Consider the following 23048-nt stretch of genomic DNA (forward strand, 5'->3'; position numbering starts at 1 on the left):
GGTCACTCCGCCAAGCTCATTTCCAACAACACTCCCTCTGCTGTGGCAGCACAACAAGCTTGGCAGAGACCAGTTTGCCAAATCATCAAACGTGCAGCGAGCCTTAAGCTTGGATAAATATCAGGAACCGACAGCATTTGCGCCAGTTCTGATCGAACTGCTATATGTTTAAGGGGGTGGAAATAGGTTTTCAAAAAAGCCCATGCTCCGTCACAGTCTCCTTAATGGGGAATCTATTGTTCCTTTGGCTTGGCTATGTAATCGATTGATTGAAATCTTTATTTCAAACATCAGTCAAGCGAGCTCAGGTAAACAGAAAAATAAATATTTAAAATAATAGAGATATCAAGTTAAATTACACATAAATGAAAAGAAGAGGATGAGGTAAAAGCAGATTTACTCCTACCCTCTCTCTACTGGGCGTTAGATACGAAAACCTCTATTCTTAAGAGTCAGCCTCAGAATACCCGCCTGTATATTATATTCTCAGGCTGGAGAGGTGTTTGCGTGATCCAGTAAAGTTCAGAGATCCTTATCTACCTAAAGCGACCCGTAGATATAACCTTTAGCCCGTCTATCGGCTGAAAAGCAGCCCGTATCAGTCTCCTTGAAGTCTTCCTTTTTTTCCCCAAACTATTCTGTGCTTAAAGGTCAGGTTTGTAGAATCCTTCGTCCTACTTGGTGGGCAGCTGAAGGACATAGAGTACAAATGGAATTGAAACTATTAAACATATAAGCACTTTCCTCACCCGTATGACTTTTAATGACCATCCATCGTCATATTCCTAGCGTTACCCTTCTCCCTCTTCATTTAAATTTGTCTGCTCGTAGGAAGCGCAGCAGCTTTACGCTGTCTCCCCTCGCCTGGAGATGTGGCTAGGCCTTCAAATATCTCAAGGCATCAGATTACCCCGTTCATCTTGCACTCGTTGTGAAAAATCACTCTCCCTCTCTTTTATTTTCCTCTTCTCTTTTCTGCGCCTGAGGGCTTTTCTGGCAGTTCAATCAACCTGATCGCGCTCAACACAAACACTCACTCTGTCCTCCACTATGCCCCGACTTAGAATAAACGACAAAGTCGGGCTCGATTTGGATCCGATGCTGCTAGCTCTCAGCTAGAGATTAAACCGTGCTAAGACACCCCGTGTTCCTCCAGAGACGAGGAGAAGATGACATGGGGGAAGAAGAGTGAAAAGATGAGAGATAATGAGAGAAAAGAGGGAGAGGCTGTCAGTGAGATAAGCCAAATACAGGAAAGCAAGTTTGCCATTGGCCGAGAGCTTGCTCATTCTGTCTTCGCGCAGCCTCAATAAATGATGACCGGCAGGGGAAATAAGATGGCACTCACTTTCAGCCTGCCTGTTTCCTCACCGTCAGCTGCATCAGGTGCTGCAGTGCTAAATAGCTACTGATAAAAACTGCTGGCAACAAGAGGTCTTTCAGATTCAAAGGAAGTTGTACAGTTATCAGGGACTAAAAACTATCCATGTGGAATTGAGAAGCATGAATCTTTTCGTTTCTTTAGGAACTGGACAAATTTAAGTTAATTTTTTATTCGTTAAGTGGGTATTTTTTTAAAATGAGACTTCAACGTGTAATAATATCGAGCATAATGTCCAAAATTTGACCCTGGAACCATTTGAGGCCTGCTGTCAATTTTTAGATACATGTTGCAGCTATTTTATGTTTGGTCTGAACCTCGCATAATAATGTGTTTGTGGAATACTAAACAAATGTCAAAATCCCCCTGTTTTTATCCATCTCAGGCGGCAGTCATTTTTCCACTTGCTGTCAAATGAAAATTGCGGCTCTCAAGTCCCGACTAATCACAGCTCACCTGTTTTCTGTGTTTGTTCGTGTGACGTTTGCTTCTGTGTTTGTTCATGTGACGTTTGCAAGCTGAGCCGTCACTATTCGTTACTTCAACCCTGACCAACTGTGATAGAATTTGCAGCCAGTCAGAAACTCAGGGAGCACTTGCGGGGCTCAAATGAGGTGGCTTTCCAACTCCTTCACGAAGCATGCAACGGTTGCCTAGCAACCGCCATAGCTGCAGTTGACAGTTGTGCTTTTTGACAAGTGCGAACCCACTCTCTCTGTTAATATTTTTCTCATTAGCTGGTTTATTCAGATGAATACCCGCATTTTAATTTGTGCCCCACTGGCTCTAGCGTGTCCTATATTTTCAGGGGGGAAAAAAACAAATCATCAGCCATCAGGGCTGCTGGTTAACACATCCATTCGTCCCTGGTGTGACCCAGAGGTGAATACGGTAACTGCTTTTGGTGGTGATTGTTGTTTCCCAATTTCCAATTTGTGTGTACTTATCCAATCAAATAAATATGAAAGAGTAAAGTTATGTGAATTTGATGAATAACTGTAGCCTGATGACTTGGCCCGGGAATGATCACGAGTTGGATTCATTGTTCCTGGAAAACACTGGATGAACTTGTCTTAAAATGCCATGGTTTGAACATCTGGCTCCAGAGCTGTTTTCAGGGACCCATTTAAGCGTTCAAGCAGCGCCCACGAGGGAGTTTATGCAACACACACAAGTTAGCATGTAAAGGGTCATATGAAGCAGAGAACAGTCCAGCAGAGCCAATGAGACGCAAATGGGTCATTATAAATTCCGTTTAGGGATAAGCAGAGGCAATTTTCACCAACTCTGACCCCCTTTTTTCAACCCGGAGGGTACCAGCTCTGCATCTCATCGTCTGGGCAGGATCTCACCTCACCTTTCTCTGCAGAGTCGCCACACTTTCATCCTTCCCTGTGGCTCTGCAGGATGGAGGGATGCACTAGAAAACTGGCAGATGAGAACAAACCTGAGGAGATATTTCATATAGTGCTAGTCATCTTTGAGCAGTAAATCTTACACACACACACGCACACACTCCTCCATCCCCTTCTTTTGCTCCTCTGCTCCCCCTGTCATCCTTTTATCTCTTCTGACCTCTCATCGTCACCCTTCCTCTTGCTCCGTCTTCCCGCTTGCCGTGCTCCTGCTTGCTCTCTGTATCACTTAGGGCTTGGCTGCAGGCAACACTGACGTATTGGAAGCAGCATGGGGCTTGAGGAGTCATCTGGTGCTAAGCGGAAGCTGCTCCGAGCTTTTTGAAAGCCATCTTAACATTTGGTCTGGAGAGGCCGACAAAGACGATCAGGTGATAGAGCAGTCAAGCTGAGCACGGGGCCTTGAATGCCTCCCGGTCAAAGACGGGGAGATAACCAGGCAAACTTGAATCTAATGCCAGAGGATTTGGAGCTGTTCGGCATCAGCCATTTGATCTTAAGTTAAGACCGAACTTTTTTTTTCTTCCGGAACCTCAATGAACCTGTGACTGCACCGCCCTTATACAATTTGGAATTCAACTACATTTCTGCAACGTCATGAATGTCACTCAGGTCGTCAGCACAGAAACTTACATTCCTCTTACAGAGGTTAAATGTTTCTCATCTTGAAAGCCGAAGAAGGTGGCGCTTCAATTGGACTTCTGCAAACTGAAGGTTTTCTGCAGAAAGAATATTGGAAGGAGAGTTAATGAGTTGCCTTGTACTTTCACTTGCCATCATTTGCATTTACAAAGCATTTGATTTTAGACTGGAGGGCAGCATCCCATCTGTTACAAAAGTTCTCAATTGAATGTCCACACACAATTTCAACTTGTGAAACTTTTTACTTTTTAATAACCAAATACTTCTGCAATGACACTGCACCGAAAAGCTGAAAGGTTAATACAAAAATATAGTCACCTGAAATATCCACTGGAGGTTTAGTCTGTCCAAAGTGCTTTCTCTACTTGGCTAAAGTTTGTTTTCATATTTCAATGATGTCCATCTCACAATGACATATTTTTTCCCACGTTTGTTGCAGTGGCATTGGCTGATATCAAATTCAAATCTGAGGCCTGACCTGAGGATATCCAATTGCATGCGTTCTCTTTCCGCAGCCATGACCCATATGGTAAGTGGGCCAGGTAGAAGAACAAAATGAATTGTGTCACTTGAACGTAGTGTAAATCCTCTCAATGATCAGGGAAGGTGACGGGACTTCTCTCTTTTATGTAGGTCAAAGAATTATTTTAGCTTATCTTGTGCATGTTTAAAAACAAAACATACAAAAACAGTCTTCCAACACAATTTGTCATATTTACTTATACAGTCTTAATCTTATTCAGGGGGATTTTGTTATTTAACATGTTCATATTAGATGTCAGAGCGGGGAACACAGGGCAAAATGTTGTTGGAGATGACTTTAGTATAGCAGACAAGGTCAAGGCTTTGAGGGCCTGCATGTGTCATGATGATTATCAGTCGGCAGATGAAGATACGGCATCACGGCTGACAAGAAAGCCAGCGAGCTGAGAACCTACATGAATGGACAAGGACTTAGTCCAAATCAATAGTGTTTTTGTCGCTCTCTTTTTTAAGGAATGTTTATAACTTGAAAATGCATTGCACATGCCAAAGCAACAGGTGGCACTGAAACCCCAAAACAAAATTGGCCAATTAGCAGCCAAAAACATTGCACTGTTTGAATGCAAATGTACGAAAAACGTCACTAAATCCATTTCGAAAATAAAATATCGGTAAATAAAAATCTATAACAATAACTTGTGTAAATTAAGCAAGCAGGACCGCAACAAAGTGCAAACTGTATCTCACTCACTCCATGTCTAAAAACGCAGGCTCAGAGAAGAGAGATTCGTGATCAAGGAATTTATTACTCCAGTAGCAAAATCTATATACAAAAACAGATCTATACAAACAATTTTGCGGTACCGAAGGTGTAACATAAATCGCTGGTGGAAAAATCACACCAGGAAAACAACGCGGAAAATAGAAAACGCTTTGCAAAAGGCAAGGAACAAAAAACGAACAAAAATCGCTTACCACCAAAGGGTAAGATGAGCCAATTGGCGAGCAAACACGGCAGAACAGGACAAAGGCTGGGTGCATAGTCAATGGGCGGAAACGAGGTCGAGAAACACGTTAACAAGAATGGCGAGAGTAAACACTTGGACCATGGACATGAGCACAAGGGAATAATCCGACGCTGAGACGTCAGCGCGGCGCGTTTAAATAGCAGGGTAATCATGGTATCAATGGGCAACAGGTGCGTGGCAGGTGGGCGCGTCTCTCCAGCTGTGACGACAAGACAGGAAACAGGTGCTGGAGTGAACGCCCCCACGTCAGCTGAGCAGACAACAACAAAAACATGAGGCATGACAGAAACGGATCATGACACTCTGACCACTGGTGAGAAATAAAACAACAAAAACACCTAACCTGGCATTAAAACACATGGAAACCCCGCCGTCCCCCATACTTGTGCTGTGTGTGTTATTATAATTCATTCAAGGAATTGATTTCTAAAATTATTCAGGATTGTCCCTGATTGTTGTGAAATTTCCAAAGAAATCCGTTGATAATCAGCCTCCCGTTGGTGGAATGGCGAATCTGTCTTCATGCACCTCGATCCCTTACACCAGAACTGTCATGCCACCTGCGCTACAACTTAGACCTGCTTTTAGGTAGTCTTAAATTGAGTCTATTTTTTGTCCTCAAATTGCAAGTTGCGCCGGGGGCAAGCCAGCCGCGTCACTCGGAACACCGAGCCAGACATGGCTCATCAACCAAATTCACAAACACCCAAACTAGACCTGCCCTGGCATGAAATGAGTGGAGAGCACTTTTTGTTACCAAATTATTAGTTTTCTTATTATTTAGTTTTATTTATTATTTAGTTTTATTATTATCCATAGAGCGTGCGCCAGAACTCCAAGGTGAGGTGCTTCGGGATCCCAAACACATTAGGCTAGAATTACCTCTGCACCAAAATGAAGACACGCCCATTTTAACACCAAGTGCTCAGGCACCTGCCAGCCAAAATAGGGCTCATATAAGTAAGATGTCCTGCTAAATAAGGATTCAACAGATGTGAGCAGACCAAGAAAGATGAGGACGACAACAGTGACAGTGAGATTGATAGGTGGCTCACTTACAGAGTTAAAGAATAGCTGGCACTGATTGGAAATTTTCTTGATCCGGATCAAATAAAATCCAGATAGATTAAGGTGTATAAAGAGTAAAAATTGCATTTCCCACTACAAACCTTTGGAATTTTTGGTCTAAATGGGAAAAGTTCAATCTGAACTTTTGCCAATATCTAAATTACTCATTGAAATAATTACGATGGCGTGTTGTGATCATATTGACTTGTTGTTTATAAGCAAGCATGAGGCTGCTGGGAAAAAAACAACATCATGAACATCAGCTGCAACAGTCATAGGAAAACATTTCAACACTTACTCCCTTAATGTTAGTGAACTATTACCTTTAAAAGTCTAGCCAAGTTACATTCAGGTAACGTTTCTTTTGTTGTAATTTGCTTTATTAAATTTGGATGAGTGGAGTCACACACACGTCCATGCCAAAGACTTGTCTTTGATCTTACTAACTACAACAGTAGGTTTGTTACAGTGTGCCAAAAAAGTGGTATTTCTGCAGTGCCAACTCCCCAGTGACACCTAAAATGAATATAAAGTAGATAAAGATATTCCCTTGGAGAAATTTGCAATAAACATGTCAGAAAACAGGATTTGGCACCAAAGTACAGGTTGGGATAAGGACAGCCAGATTAATATAGTTAGCTCCATCTTTACAAAAGGCAGCGGCTGTTTGGGTGAGTGAAGCTGCAGACAGCGAGCGCTCCGAAAAACCTCGTCTGTGCTCTTTCGCTGCAGCAAACTGACACCACAACCTCCATGCATTTTTCATGACCCATGTTGGCTGACAAGGCTCTCCCGTGCTCTCTTTGCCTTCAATAATACACACAATCACACAAGCACCATCTCCACATTCTACCACTCTCCACCTAACTATCTCCGAGAATTGAATAGCCAACAGCCTCTCTAATTTACACGCGGATGCAAAATAATTTTTCTAAACGACTAGACACTGAGGTCAGATGACAGACACACTGAATTAATAGTTAATATTGGAGGCGATGAGACGTCAACGAGTAATAAATTTATCCTCTGCTGAGTAATAATCGATGCAAGGCTACTATTTGAGATTGGTGTGAAACACTATAATGAAGGTAAAAGTGTGACTATGAATCCTACTCGTTTTCCAGTAGAGAAGCAATTGGGAGAACTCAGATTTTGATTATTTTTGTAGTTTCCCAAAGTTTCATGATTCTGGGGAAACAAAATATGTGGGTTTGATTAAAATGCATTGCGGCACGTTACTACTATTTTATGGTAAAATATGACCAAATTATTATTGACAGTACACCCACACACATTTGCGCTTCACAATTTGCATTTTTTTTTTATGACCTCTGTTATTCGCTAAAAGTTAACTACATTTACAATTACATTTTAGGTGCTCTTTCTGATGCACGAACATGTCACAAGATGACACCAAACCCCTGTCAAATTAGGAAAGTAAAACGGTTGGCTAAAGAAAGCATGTTGAAGTGAACATGTTGAGAAAACCTTTGTATGCTTTGTAGGGGTTGAGATCATTTTAGCCCGGATTGTAAAGGAGAGTCTCTGCTGTAAGAGCATCTATTCCATCTGGGACTTTTTTTTACTTTTTAATTTTTTTATTCATTTTTTTTTTTTTTAATTAAAACTGTTTATGTTAGCAAATGACGAAAAGATTAATCACAATGCAGACATGAAGAACAACAATCATAAAAAGGATACTCTGCTAGACATGTTAGAGGCCTTTGAAATTATGTTAAATTATTTGTGGTAAATTTACAATTAATATATGCAGTTGTGAAAAAAAATAGGAAGGAGTCACTTACTCACAGCTTTTTGCTCATTCACAGCAGGACTCAGTCCCTGACAATATTAAATTTGGAATACCTGGTATTCCTCTCAATGAAGCTTATATGACAAATATTAAAATCAGGATTAAATGAGACGCTCCAAAATTGAGACACAAATTATTTTTGTTACTCCCTTTGAACCACTCATTTAAATCACCCATCACATTTCTTTCAGTGCACGTCGTTTGCTTTCAGCCCCCTTCCCTTGCCTGCCCCCTTCTCTCTGCTGACTCGAGGTCAGCCACCAGTGTCTCTGTTAGTCACATCTCATTACATCCAAGCTCCCATCTCTGATCCAGGGTCAGCAAAATGCCACTAGCTATTTCCGCTCCCTTGTGCAGCATAGTAAAGTTAGACATTTACTGCTCGTGGCGTCTAGGTCACAATCATGTTTTTGCCCAGATGTGACTCCTTATTTGCAGAGTATTCGAATTAATGTTATTATTTATTTATTTTTTTTTTTTCAGATTTTTTGGAATTCAAATAATTATGAACACAAATGAAATTGGAGTAAAAGTAGATTCATGCAAGACAAGAAGCAGCAGTCAGAAAACCCCCCAAAAATTCTCATCCAATGTTTATTTCCAAACTGTCTGGCAGGAGTCGAATAAAAACAAAGAGCAGACTCCCCCAAGAAGAGGGTGGGGTGGATTACACCTGGTGAAACAAACAATCACAAAAGTGTGCAAATAGAACTTGGAACTAATTCCACAACAGGGATTTCTGTAAAATAAAACTATGGCACTGACATCATTCAGAAAAAAAACACAGAAAGAGAGAACAAGCAAAAAAAAAAAAACGTAAAAAATTAAGATTTATTTTCCTATTCATTAAATGGCCTCCAAATACAAAGACACGCATACTGTATTTGGGTGTAACAAAAAAACAATAAAATATTTGAATCAGAGAAACATTTTTGATTTAAAAGAGAGTGAGTGCTTCAAATTTGAAATATATTGAGATACATTTCAAATCTTTTTTTTTTTGAAGAGATATATTTTTGAAGGAAATGCGACAGTAGTGACAGGTTCATTCATATGAATGACAAATGATGACAAGAAACCCGTCGTATACGTATCAAATAAAATCATAATCCCACAGACTCTAATGGATTCATTGCCCTTCAAAATCGAATAATCTCGTTGCACACTGAGTACAATGACAGGAAAGGGCATTCTGATTCTGATTCTGAATCGTCCTTTATTAGAGGGATGCACAGCGCTATACTACATGCAAAAAAAAGCTATCTGCTTTGTTTTGTTATAAGATGGCTTCATTGATTGTACAATTTTAAATGTGTGGCTTGAGTGGTAGTAATTAATTAGTTTATTTTGAGAAAAAACACATAAGAGCTGAAAAATAAACCTCTATATTGATATATTTCACATTTATGACAACCGTTTCAGTACAATACAATTCCTGGATGGGGTCAACGAGACGGAACGTGCGTAATTTACTGCTGGACAATAGACACGCATCGGACAACAAGGAGAAAAGAAGAAAAACAATGCCTGCATGGCAAGATAGACAGGCCGTTCGAGAACGTCACAAAATTACCAATGGCCACCACACCACTGCCGGCTTTTTACTTGTGGATTATTTATTGTGCTCTGGCTGATTGCAAAGAACAATTTTTCAAAACGGTTGTCTCTAGTGTGGACAGTTGGCTTGATAGTGCAAATAATAGCCATAAATGTGAATAATTTTGCAAGTTGGGCATTCAAAGTGTGTGTTACAAAATTACAAACTCAATGTGTCAAAGGAATGTTTGCGTTATTTAAACTTTGTGAGCAGTTTTGCAATAGATATTAATAGTCTTAGAAATTGTGCTACAAGAATCATGATTAGAGTTCAAGCATTCAGATAACGATATTGTCCATCTGTGTCCATCCTGGTCTGCTCGTTCTCCAAAATGCACTTTGTGCCATCGAAAAACAGTCTGAAAAACAATCTGATAAACAAACGTGTTGGCCAACTATATTATCAAATTAATCATAGACCAAATTTTTACTGCAGCAAATGTGAAGTGTCCCTTTGACATGGAAAATGTTCACCACAAGTATGCATTTATTAGTCTTTGTTTTTTCCAATGTTGTAGCTGTCCAATGACAAGTCCACAATATGGTGCGACAGTTAGTATGTATGCCATATGCTAAAACAAATATGCTTGAGTATGTTTTTCTAATCAGTGAAACAAATTTTTCAGGTAGGTATTATCCAAATGGCAAAAAGTAAACAAAACAATTCAAAATCAAGATAAATGATTCTTATTATTGGAAAGAACACATGACTCCTTCTATCACCGTCTAGTCATGGGGGCAAGGAAAGAATGGCGGCGGCTGGTGGGCCAAAATTTGGATAAAAGCAAACGGTAGTGCTGGCACGAATAATTTAACAAAGCATGCTTTGCTGCCAAAAAAAAGGCACTCGAGGCAGGAAAAGAAAAAAATATACAAAAGGCTAAACCTCATGAGCTCGAGAAACAACTGACAGACCCACCAACAAGGACTGAAGCAAACCAACCAGGAAACTAAATACATGCATGCTAATTACACAGAAGAAAATGGGAGTAAGGACACAAAGGGAGTGAACAAGCAAACTGGCTGACACAGACGTATTGATTCTTTGCTTTTGTCAGGATTTCTTTCATAGGGAATGTGAATTAAAAATAATCATGAAATGGTTGGCCACTATTATGTATCTTTGTAACAACATCAAGCAGAACAATACATGCTCCTGTAGTCTAAGACACTGGTCCTCAACCATTGGTCCGTGGTCAGGTACCGGTCCTCTGGCCACTCGGTGCTAGACCGCTTAGAGACACAGATGCATTTTTTTTTTGGGATCAGAATCAGAAATCCCTTTATTGTCATTGTACTCAAGTGTGCAACGAGATTAGAGAGCTCCCCTCTCCAGTGCAATACAACAATAATTCAGATAAATATATAAATTGGATAAATAAGAGAATAGTTAGTGCAATGGAAAATAATACTGAATAGGGTATATAAAAACACATCACTTTGCTGTTCTGCAAGGTAAGGGTGGTTGTGTGTGTGTGTGAGAGTTTAGAATGGAGATGGCTCTTGGGAAGAAACTGTTTCTCAGTCTATTGGTCCTTGATTTGATGCATCTGTAGCGCCTGCCAGAGGGCATCAGGTCGAACAGGTGTGAGTTTGGGTGGGTATTGTCTTTGACGATGTTGAGAGCCCTTCTGAGGCGGGCGGTGTAGATGTCCGACAGTGAGGGGAGAGGGAAGCCAATAATCCTTTGCGCTGTTTTGACTGTCTTCTGGAGCCTCACTCTGTCTGCCTCAGTGCAGCTGCTGTACCAGGTACCAGATAAGATAAGATACAAGGGGCTCTGTGATTACATGACCAAGAATTGCAATATTACGGTGACTAGTAAACCGAGCAATTGGACGTTGCTGAAATGCGTGTGACAGAAGCAGCCAATCAGAGTCCATCTAATCTGTTCTCTAGTTCTGTTTGCAAGTTGAAGACCTAAACAAAAAGTAAAAGAAACAAGACGTGAACCGAACATGCAACTAAATGCACAGATGGATGGGCTGCCATGATTTGGCTTCATCTTCCAAAGAGGATTTTTTTTTCCACAAAATCGTACCCCACCCTCACTTGTGTGTTTCTCCAATGCGTTGTGGAGTTAATGAAGCTGTTATGCAAGATTAAGTCCTCAAAAACACGCGACACAACCATCCTGTTGAATCATTTGAACAAGTAGCATCCAAGTGATGATTTGGAAAGCATGATAATGCGTGTGGAGTTTGCAACACCTGCCGATGTATCATTAGCAGTTTTGCCGTTACCAAGTAGCCATGCAAGCTCTGGTCTAAGACACAGATGTCAAACACCAATCCTGAAGGGCCTGCGTGTTTTTTAAATTTCCGTCCTCTGACACACCTGATCCAAATGATCAGGTCATCAGCAAGCTTTGTAGGATCCTGATAATGATCCTGATCATTGAATCAGGTGTGTAGTATATCGCTGACGTCGGGAATCGTCACGTTTTCCCAAACCATTACTTTGGATGAAAAAAAATGTCAAGTTTGTTGAGTAATTTATCACGGCATTGTCAAAGGCAGCAATACATTTTCATCGCATTAGATTGTTCAATCATTTGTAACAATTATTAGTATCAATTTGTAACAAAATATATATAGTAGGTCATCCTAAATTGCCCACACCTGTTGTCCATTATGTTTTACAAGTTGTGAACGCTTCTATCTATCATCATGCACTTTCTGTCTGGAAGGCATCAACTCATCAGGTCGCAAACCGTAATAGTCAGAGTGAAAACATGTTTTGTTGCTGGGCATTTGCATTGTGACAATGCTGCACGGCTTGTCCTAGTGCATCAAAGCGTAATAATTTTGGCTTGAATGACACCCATGAATTACTTCTAAGCCCTCATTAGACATTAAACATCGTTCAACAATTGTATTTTAATCATGGGTGTGCAGATTTTGGTTTGATTGTTTTTTTGTTTTGTTTTTGGTGACGTTGTCTTCTGTTAATGCATAGACATCTTTGTGTTTGGCTTTCACAGACTTAATTATGATAATCTTTGTATTAACCAGCTCCTCCTGATCGCACCTGAGGTGTTTTGTTAATTGGGTAAACAAAATTTGCCACCACCAACAGATGTATCAAATTTCTCTTTTTTTTTTTTTTTTAATTCAAATCCAAATATGTAATATGCAGCATCTTCATCCAGCGTGAGCTTTGTTTCAGCTTTCTCAAGTGCTGTGTAGCCCATGAGGCACAACAAAGTTAATCTATAAAGGCATCTGAAGCTAACACCGAGTGCTTTCAGTTTCCCGATTCCAATCAATATCACAACCTTGGTTCATTTGAATCATTCATAGTCTAATCTTGAACGTAATGGTTGCTTCAGGGCGTGATATGCTGTTCACACTTTGTCCATAAATGATGGTGCGGCATTCGTGAGTGACAGGGAATCAATGCAAAGGCCTCCGTCTCAGATGAAATAGGATATTTAACCGCTTCACTTTAAATTAATGAGAATGTTAACACTTAGGATGATATGACATGATTTATGAAGTTCCACTTTGACGAGGAAACTTTCATTTGAATCTAGTAAGAAATAACGCACTTTAAGAAGCTTGAGCCAACCACAGGATATGGGCAGATTTGGTGCATTCTTCACAATGACAATGAACATGCTACCCTAAAAACATGTTAAAGAAAATATTTTTTGGCATATTGTTGATAAGGGGATTAAGGCTTGAGTAGAGGAGTCATTTATTTTATTTTATAAGTAGCACAAATGTTTGGAAACAATTTTTTTCCGTGTGAACAGTGTCCGCTCTGAACACTACGGACATCATATCAAGGGGTGATTGCCCAATAAAGTGTTCAATAAATATTTATTCATGGGAAAAATAAAGTTGCTAAAAAATTACATGTACAGATATCAAGTATGTTTACTTTTTGTACAAAATCCCTCTAAAGTGCAGTGGGAAACAATCCTGCACAGTCCATACAGTGTAGAGAAAAAGCTTCTATTGTGTAGATCAGTCGAAGTGAAGCAGACACATCCACAGTGAAAGTGCCGCCTTGGAATAATCCCTCATCAACTATTCTCCTCCTCTGTAATGTATAGTGCATGTGGAGAGAAGCTATGAAAGAGTTTCCATGTATTATTGAACAAAACAGCTGCCACTGTGGATATGCTGCAATTCGGTGGGAGTGTGTGTGTGTGCGTGTGCGCGCGCTCCCCCACTTGCGTTAACCTCGTGGACGACCAGCGCTCCTGTCAGCTTGTGATGCCATGTTTTTGTTTGAGCGCAAAGAGTGGGTTATTAAATACAACTCCCCAACAAACTCGCACACGCCCGCTTGCACACACATGCACACCTTTTGGACAGCTCATCTCGATAATTAGTCTCTGGATAGGTCCATGGTGCACCGAGGAATAAATTCAAAGAGATAAATCTGTTTCACAGGGGAAAGTGGGTAAAACTATGCGCTCCATATTGAAAATAATGTTTGGATGTTGGACTTTTCTCTTTGTTTTGTTATTAGGCTCTATTGATGAGGTGAGAAATTGCTATAAATATCAGATTGAAAAAAACTTTCAAAAGAGGGTCGGTTTCACAAAAAGAAAAATAGCTAGAAGAAATTCCTCTTCCCATACGTATGATTAAGGTCTTTTTAAGCATTCCTTTAATCATATTTTTCCTAAATCTTTCGTTTTAGTAATTTTAGAAATTACTTTTTCTTTCTTTTCTTGGCGTTACTTTTAAATGTCTTAATTTTTTTCTGTTTGTAAATGTCTCCAATTGTTATATTTTATGAAGCACATTGTGTATGAAATGCGCTATATATACAAAGCTGCAGTGCCCCTCATTAGCTTAGCTGTACATCTCGCTGACTTTTGAAGAAGACTTTTCCGTTTGTATTCATTAATTTATTTAGTGTATTCCTCTTTACTACTATTACATAACAGGCATCATCATATTTATCCTAATAACATGATAATAAGAATTATTTTTCAAACATAAAAAGAAAGCTAGCAGAACAATAGTGCATGTGTGTGCGTGTGCGTGTGTGTGCCCCCTCAACTCCCTTTCTCTATGGATAGCGCTTGTTTAGACTTATTGTTTCTTTACGTGGCGCTGGCCAGCACAGAGAATGAATGGGCTCGGGTTACACCACAACAATGCAATGATGGATGAGGGCGGCCGTTGTAATTATATGAGGACCAACAGGTAACGCTGAAAAGAGACAGAGAGCCGCAGCCTGCCAGGGCATGATAGCGCACATCGGCTCGGCTCTTTTTTTCTTTTGTTGTACTCAAAGAGCAGCTTGACTCTCACAGGCAACATTTTGGGGAGATAAAATTGCATGGGCATGCAAATTTTTATTTTATTTTATTTTTTTAACAATATTTCAAATTATGCATTTTGGTAGGAGACCACTGTTTGTTTGAAAAAAATGGGTGAAAGTTTCTCCAAAGTGGTTTGGGGTCATGCAGCTGTTTTGGACATACGTAGTTTGTATGTGGTTTCCATACTGAGGAATATTTTATACTTTTTCGTTTCTATTCTAAAATCGATTCTACTTTTTATCACCAAATTGTGACATAAGATTTGGTTTGATTGAACTCATTGCAAGACACTTGTTAATTGGATAGTCATCTGCCCAAACTGTGATCTTCTACCATTCTGTCAAATTGTGGGCATTAAATTATGTGTTTATGCATTAACAGATTACGGGTTCTGTTGTGGATAGGTGTAAACGTGGTGAAGACTGCCATATTGAACGAGAGCTTTTTAAAATTTGTGAGAGAAAATGAAGTTTCAAGTGATTGAATTGGAAGTGTCAGTAGAAGACTCCAAATAGCACGTTAACAACAACAGCTGTGACAAAGTCTTGTACATAAAAGATGATAATTAGAATAATAATTCTACAATTGAAACTATCTCAATAAAATTTGTTTTAATTAAAATATACAAACACATCTCAAGTTGCAGACCAACAAATGATTGAAAAGAAATCTCAGGATAATTGTTTTGACAGAGTCCATTGTCACAGCGCTTTGAAATTCAGAGTTGAAAGGAGCTTTGTCAGGTGATATGGCGTAGCGCCTGCTTCCAAGTCAGCCCTTGGATCATTCACAAGTTCCAAAATTGCATTGTTCAATAGACAATGCGTAATTCCTTATTTCTGTGTCTGGCATTTTGAAGATGTTTATACGAACATAAAGTATCTGCATGCTGCCTTTCAGATGCAGTATTTTAAATGCAAAATTCACAATTTGTCTCTGTTCAAAAAAGTTCTATACTTTGCATGTGCTCCTCCCAGAACGTGAAAAATGAACTGAACTTGCCCATTGGTGGGCTATTCTGGGTGCATATCGTTTGAAGATTTAGTTGGTCTGAACAATTACGTTTGTAAATCAGACCTCTGGCTTGGTGATTGACCTTATTTGTCTCTGTTTTGTAAACACCGAAAAGCTAAACAACAGCAACCATGTTTTAAACCGGTACCTTGGAATAGACAGTGACAGAAAAATAAAAATAGCGTGAGGAGTCTGAAAATAAAACTTTGGAGTCTTATGTACCGACCCGTGTGACTTTGTAGTTCCAGCAAACAAGGTTGTCCCTTGACATAAAACAGTTAAACATCATGCTTATGATAATAGACTAATCAAGCAGCACCTTAATAAATGAGCTGAAGAGCCTCACCTTGTATCAGGTTGTGCGTTTGAAAATGGATTGGGCAAAGGCAGAAATTGTAACAGGAAGACGGACTCCTCATGCATCATATGGTAGCAGGTGGGTACACCCACCATTGCTCACACAATAAGGCCACCCCCTGGGGAAGCAGTATGAGGCCAGCCACCACAACCCATCCTGCCTCAAACACCCAAGAGTCAACGGCACTCACATACGCACAAATAAATACAAGTACACATCAGAAGACGACAACCCCTGGAGCGCGACCGACATTGTATGCCCTCCTGCCTCAGATCAATTCATCACCACATGGCAGAGCCCCCCTCCCTGGAAGGGAGGTGGAGGAGCATTGGCTTGAAAAGCACCATGGGTCCTTTCCACCGGGGGGCACGGTAGTTTACTGAATGTTACAATTACAGGTTTTAAAAAAAAAAGAATAATAATAATAATAATAATTAGAAAGAGTGAGAGAGAGAGAGAGTGAGAGAGAGAGCGAGAATGAGAATGAGAGAGAGAGAGAGACATTATCCAAAATGTGAATCCTCATGAGGGTTACGGGTGTGCCAGAGCCTGTCTTTGGACAGGAGGCGGGGTAAACTCAGAGCTGGTTGCCAGCCAATCGCAGGCACACCATTCATACTCACCATCACACCTGTTAAGATCACACCATTGTGGTCTTTAGTGCAGACGACTATGTAGAGCTTGGAGCAAGGATGCATACAGGATGCTTTGAGATTGTTTTATTGGCGGAAGAATGTGTTAGTGATGATCGGCTTGAGTTCTGCCCACTTTGATAGGAGTAGAATGCCATTAGAATTCCTATTTAAAACTCCTACTTTCCTTTTCGTGTTACACCAGAGTCTGTTGTTTCGGCACAATCTGGGATTGAAATCTCCCTTGAGGACTTTAGTAGGCCAACCCGACTTGGTTAAATAAAGTTTAAATAAAGAAGATGTTAGTCAGGTCTCCTCGACTTTGTCCTATGCATTAAGTTTGGGCATAGGACTCACAACCATTTGGCCAACTCCATTTGTCAGGCATGAGGTGTCTGCTGATGTCCACCAAGAGTTAAGAGAGGTGGCTGATAGCGGTATTGCTGGTTGCACAACCCACGCCATAGATCTTGGACTTAACAGCATTTTTTTTTGCTTTCTTGAAGAAAGTATATCCCTTCTTTGTTTCTTCCTTCCACTGCACTTTTGCTGCCAGTTGGGTTCCAGAAAGTGCTGCAAGGTCAGTTGGAGAAGTGGCTAATGAGGTTGTTCCTGACACAAAATCAACGCACGATCCACGGCACGGATCCTGGTCTCATCAGCAGGTTTGACTTTCCAGAACAACGCATCTTCGTTTAATCTAATTCCACTGCCCTGCATCAGCCAGTCGGGTTTCAGAAAATGCTGAAAGGTCAGTTTGAAATATTTTTACTTTGCTGCCACCTATGTCAGTTTGCCTTTCGGGTTGATAACTGTGTTGGTTGTCGTGGGGGTCTTCACATTCCAGGTTACAAAAAACATCAGTTGCTGTTTCTGACCAAGAAAGTAGTGGTCCCCTGGATACAATATCCAAGAAAAGCTTTACCTATGTCAGACTTTGAGATACTATGTTTAGGACACCTTTTCTAGGCCCATACCCTATTGGGGAGATCAGAGTGGATCCGAGTCCAAGATCCAGATCTTTCTGTCTCCGTTCATGATCTTAGCGACTAATTTAGGCACCATTGCCAGATTATGGCTATAGGAGCTGCAATACATCACAGTCCTGCTTCCATCACCACTTGCTGATTGCCAAAGAGCTTTGCATCCGGTGTGTCAATGGATCACTTTTGGGAGAATGCATTTGCATGGGATTTATTTTTTTAAAAGTTGGTGCACAGTCACCGTCCACACAGTCCTTGACAACGGACAAGCCAGGAACGAGTGGTATGCGAACCATGTCAACTCGAGTCAAGTCTTTGGTACAGTCTTCATCCCCCTTCCCAGCCATTTGGGTGGTGATATTGCCCCTCATTTATGCCAACTACACTGTTGAGGTCTTTGCTATTTTTACATAGCTGGAGCTATTTGCGCATAACCGGGGCAGTGGTTGAGAGTATCAGAACGTCGTTTCCACTCATTAGTGGGGCTGAATGTCACATCTTTTGGGCTCACTGCTGCTCCCAGATTCTTGACTATGTTGCCGCGAACTACCACGGTGGTGTGTGGCCACCTATAGCTATCCAAGTATTTTTGAAGTGGAAAGGTTGCGCACCGGCTGAGAAGACTCACAATCTGCTTCTCTTTTCATTCCTGGGTAAACTGGAAAGCCAGTGGCAGAAGCGGCACGCACATACTTACACCCCCGTCACCTGAGTAACACCATCATCGGGTTCATTGATGACACCATTTTGGTGGGGCACATCACCGGAAAGGGTGAATCTGCATACCTGCAAGGACAACAACCACACTGAGAACACCTCTAAAAAGAAACAGAAGCAATTTAAGACTTCTGAAGGAAAAAACAACATCCAGCGTCTCTGTATTGACGGGGACTGTTAGGAGAAGGTCTCCAACTTGCAATTCAAGGGCTTTCTCATCAAGCATGACCTGACCAGAAACACCGGAGCAATGGCAAAAAAGACACAGCAGAGGCTATTTCCTGAGGATTCTCAGGACGAATGGCCTAGCACAGAAACTAGTTGTATTCTTTCACCAATATTCCATTGAGAGCACCCTAGCCTATTGGATCTGTGTGTGGTTTTCCAGCTGCACAGCGGTAGACACGAGAACGCTACAAGAGGTCATTACTATGCCCCAGAGGATTCCTGGCTGCTCCCTTGATTCCTTGATGGAACTCTACAACTTTTGCTGCCTAAGGAATGTAACTGAACTCCTCAGGGATCCGACCCATCCTGGACATTCATCGTTTCAACTGCTACACACTAGCACAAGGTTCAGGATATTTAAAAGCCAGAACGAAAAGAATAAACGGTTATTATGCAAGAGACAGTGTATATTTACAAGGAGTTTTACATTCATCTTTTTATACGGCACCTCGCCCTACTCTGAACGCTTTACTTACAACTAGGATCCTCATTTGTTATTCAATTTTTTGGTGTGTGTGATACACTTTAATTTTCTTTTTCATGGCACCTTAGGAGAATGAACCTTCAACAGGAGTTGATTATTACTGGAATGCTTATGTCTTGTCTCATATGCCTCTTTCAATTTAAATGCAATCTAAAGCAAAAATTAATGGAATGGACACACTGTTCCGGTACTTTTGCAGGGGAATATGTTATTTTTCTTTTGGTGCCAGACACAATCCTTCTTTTCCTGCTCCCTCTGGATGTGAAGAGGAGAAAAGAGAGCAGAAGAGATTTTAATTGCTCTCCTCTCATCCACATCTGCCCCAGCTCATTCATCAGTTCAGCTCACCCTATACAGAAAAGAGCTGGGCATTTTTTTCTTCTATTTTAAAGGGGGGGGGGTTCTCTCATGGGATGGGGTACGCGGCTGGTGAATAAAGGGTTGAGGTAGAGGTATTGCCACCGTTTCTGTGTTTGAGTCTGCCTATCCTCGTGGGGGGATGAATGGCCTCAAAGCCTTAGGGAGTCTGCGATTGGGAGGGAAATGGGAAATTGGGACTCGGCGAATAAGAAGAGGGTGGGTAAAGGTGGGAGGATTGTGAGGCACAAAAGGCAGAGAAGGACAACAAAGGGGAAAATTGGACCAATACAAGGACATGTTTTTTTTTTTCAAAGTTAGAGGAAACAAACAATAGCTGACTGTTCTAAAAAGTGTGGCAAGGTTGAGATAGTCACATTAACTTGGAGATTTTTTTAGCAAAACTTGATGAAATAATTTCTTTAAGATTTTTAGCAAAATTATACAATGAAATATTTTTAGTTTAATGTTATAGTCATCATAAAGGTATGCTTTTGAAGTAAAAAAGAATTGAGTTGACGTGCAGCATCAGCATCACCAATTAACCGCTTTGTTTTGCTCCTTCAGTTTTTTTTGGGGGGGGGGAAACTATCAGTAATACAAAAAAACAGTGACAGTCTCATGAGTCAACAGCTAAAGAATACAAATGTATCTTCAAACGAGTTTTAAAAGTGGACAGAGAGGGGTCTTGCCTAACATTCAATGAAGGATCAAATCAGAGAGAAGGAACAACAGAAACAGAAAAGGCGCGATCCCCTCTGAGGCTGCGCTTAGTCCTCAGCACCTCCAGCAGCATTTGGTCTGCAGACCTGAGGCAGCGGGCAGGTGCGTAGGGGTGGGAGAGGTACACTGGGGCTAAGCCATTTAAAGTTTTAAAGAAAAACAGAAGTATCTTAAAATGAACCCCAAAATGCACTGGAAGCAAGTGAAGAAAAGCCACGATTGGGTTTATGTGATCCGTCTTCTGAGCTCCAGCTAAAAGGCGAGCAGCAGCATTTTGGACCAGTTGGATAGACTTGAGGAAGGACTGGCTGACTCCAAAATAAAGTCTTAATAAGAGTAAACTTGCCTAGATGTAACAAAGTCATGGATTTCTGTTTCTAAGTGCTGCTGAGAAAGAAAGGGCTTCACTTTAGCCAGCTGCCAAGATGGAAGAAGCTGGCTCGAACAGCAGCACAGATTTGCCGATCTAATTTAATATCCCTGTCCCATCTAGAAACCAAAGTTCGAGATTGTCGGTTTAACATAAAAATGAATTTCCTGTTCAAGACAATTCGAAGTGCTTTACATAAAACATTAAAACCATTACAGACAGAGAAAAAAATCATCTAAAAAAATAGATTAAAATGATTAAACCCAAGCATTAATCTAAATAAATGAAAAGGGTGCAAATGGGGATTAAAACTAGAGAATAAAGGAAACATTCATGAGAATGTGGTAGTAAACAATTACGTTTTTAGCACTAAGTTTGAGCAGACCTCAGGTATTCAGGTAGTTTGTTCCACAGGTGAGGTGCTTAGTAAATAAAATTCTCTTGCACGACATCCAGTATTTTTCCACTGCTGCTTTAATCCAGATAATATTCACATTTTTGATCCGAGCAATGCAAGACTGGACATAATTCAATTTCGTAAATTGAATTTAAGGGAGATTTTATTTGCACCTCAGCAGTATACTAGCACATAAAACTATTCATTCAGATACAAACTTATGTGCTCAGAATCATTCAATATGTGGATCCACCTGACACTGACGAGAATTTCAGGGTCAAGTGGTTCCAACAACTGCTCAATGACAACAACGCATACATTATATATGATGTATGGAATAATACGCAAAAGATGTCCATTGTATATGCCAGGAGGAGGAGAGGAAAGAGCGAAGAGGGATAGAAAGGGAGCCAGGGTCCCAGAGGTGGAGACCCGGATGGTGAGAGGCCTCAAAGGGACCGTGGAATGATTGTCTGTGACCTCCCCCCACCATGAGCACTGTTCAATGTCACAGTCTGCGTGTGATTGCGTGTGTTTTTAACCACTTCATTCTTTCACTTCCCTTTGTTTCTATATTTGTTGGTTGGATTCACTACATAATTTCTCTAATTTAGTGTTGCCATTATATATATATATATATATATATATATATACATATATATATATATGTATATATATATATACATACATACAGATACACACACACACACACACAAGGTATGAAATTTTGCTTGTCGTGTGTAACACTTAAGACATGGAATTGATATCCTGATGTCATATTAATTATCAATTATATTAATTAGTAAACGGAATGAAACAGAATAGACTCACATCAATACATCTGCCCTTGGGCTGGGCTCAGATATCTTAAATTCAACTCAGGGAGGAAGTAGGAAAAATGTTCAAAGTATAGACACAGAATTTGTGATGGAAAAATGAAACTATATTAATTAAAGGAAAGAAATACATGAATATCTATCCATTTTTACAGTGTTCACGCAACAAAAACATTCATAGAGAGTCCTGCGCAGTCGTATAGCCCATATTAATATCAATGTGATTGATGTTCGTGGAAGTAGTTGAGTGGATGATGTAGAAGAAAGGTTGGCTGTAGCGCCTCCTACCTCACTGCTGGATTATTGTGGTTAGTGTTGTTGTTCTTCATGTGGAAGTATGTGGTTGTTTGCTGTCAATGTCCAATTCCCATCGAGGGAGACCTGGACTGCGTGAAACAGGACCAATTAATAATAATTACATTATTTACTTTACATCTCTTTTCAACTTAATTCTCAATGTACGTACATTAAATGTTCAAAATCTCAATCAGTATTTCATAAATCATTACTAAATACGTTCTGTACAAACTTCTAATTCAAATGAAATAAAACAACAACATGAATACTAAACGTCATCAATTCAAAACTATTTTAAGAAAAGGAATACCAAAATAAAATCATGTAGGTATTAACAAACAAAACTACCGGCAATCCAGGACGACATTATCAGTGCTAGCTTCCCATAATATCCCTCCAGGTCCCATTCAACCAAATGATTTAGCTCACTAGTTCCCTCGTTTACTTCATTAGTATCTTCGGATATCGAGTGATATGACTGTGTTCAGTGGTTGAAGCACCTATCAGTTGACAACTTATTAGAATACTCTGAATTGAATAAGATAATACTTTTGAAGGAATTAAGTCACGTACCAGCAACAGATCGATGTGGTCTACCTCCTATGCCCTCGCTAGTGTGTAATTTGCGCCGTGATTTAAATGACAATGACGTCAGACGTAGTGCTATGCAATATTGTGTAATTAAAAAAATAAAGAGCGGCAAGAGGGAAACGGAAGCAACTATAGATTACATTACTTGGTAAACGGTTGGATTAGAAAAAAATTGAAACAATTAAAAAAAAAAAAAAAAAAAAAGCCTTTTCTTTATGTTCAACTTCCAAAGCACTGTATCAGCACTCCTTCCATATTTGTGACCGCTTCACTTTGCCAGCGCAAGGTCTCTGCAAAAGTGGCGTAGCAGATGAAGGCGTCCAATTTCTTCCTAAAACCTTGCATCAA

The sequence above is a fragment of the Idiotropiscis lumnitzeri genome, chromosome 3, assembly GCF_059441095.1.
Source record: "Idiotropiscis lumnitzeri isolate Australia: NSW breed Sydney's pygmy pipehorse chromosome 3, RoL_Ilum_1.0, whole genome shotgun sequence".
In the NCBI taxonomy this organism is placed as follows: domain Eukaryota; kingdom Metazoa; phylum Chordata; class Actinopteri; order Syngnathiformes; family Syngnathidae; genus Idiotropiscis; species Idiotropiscis lumnitzeri.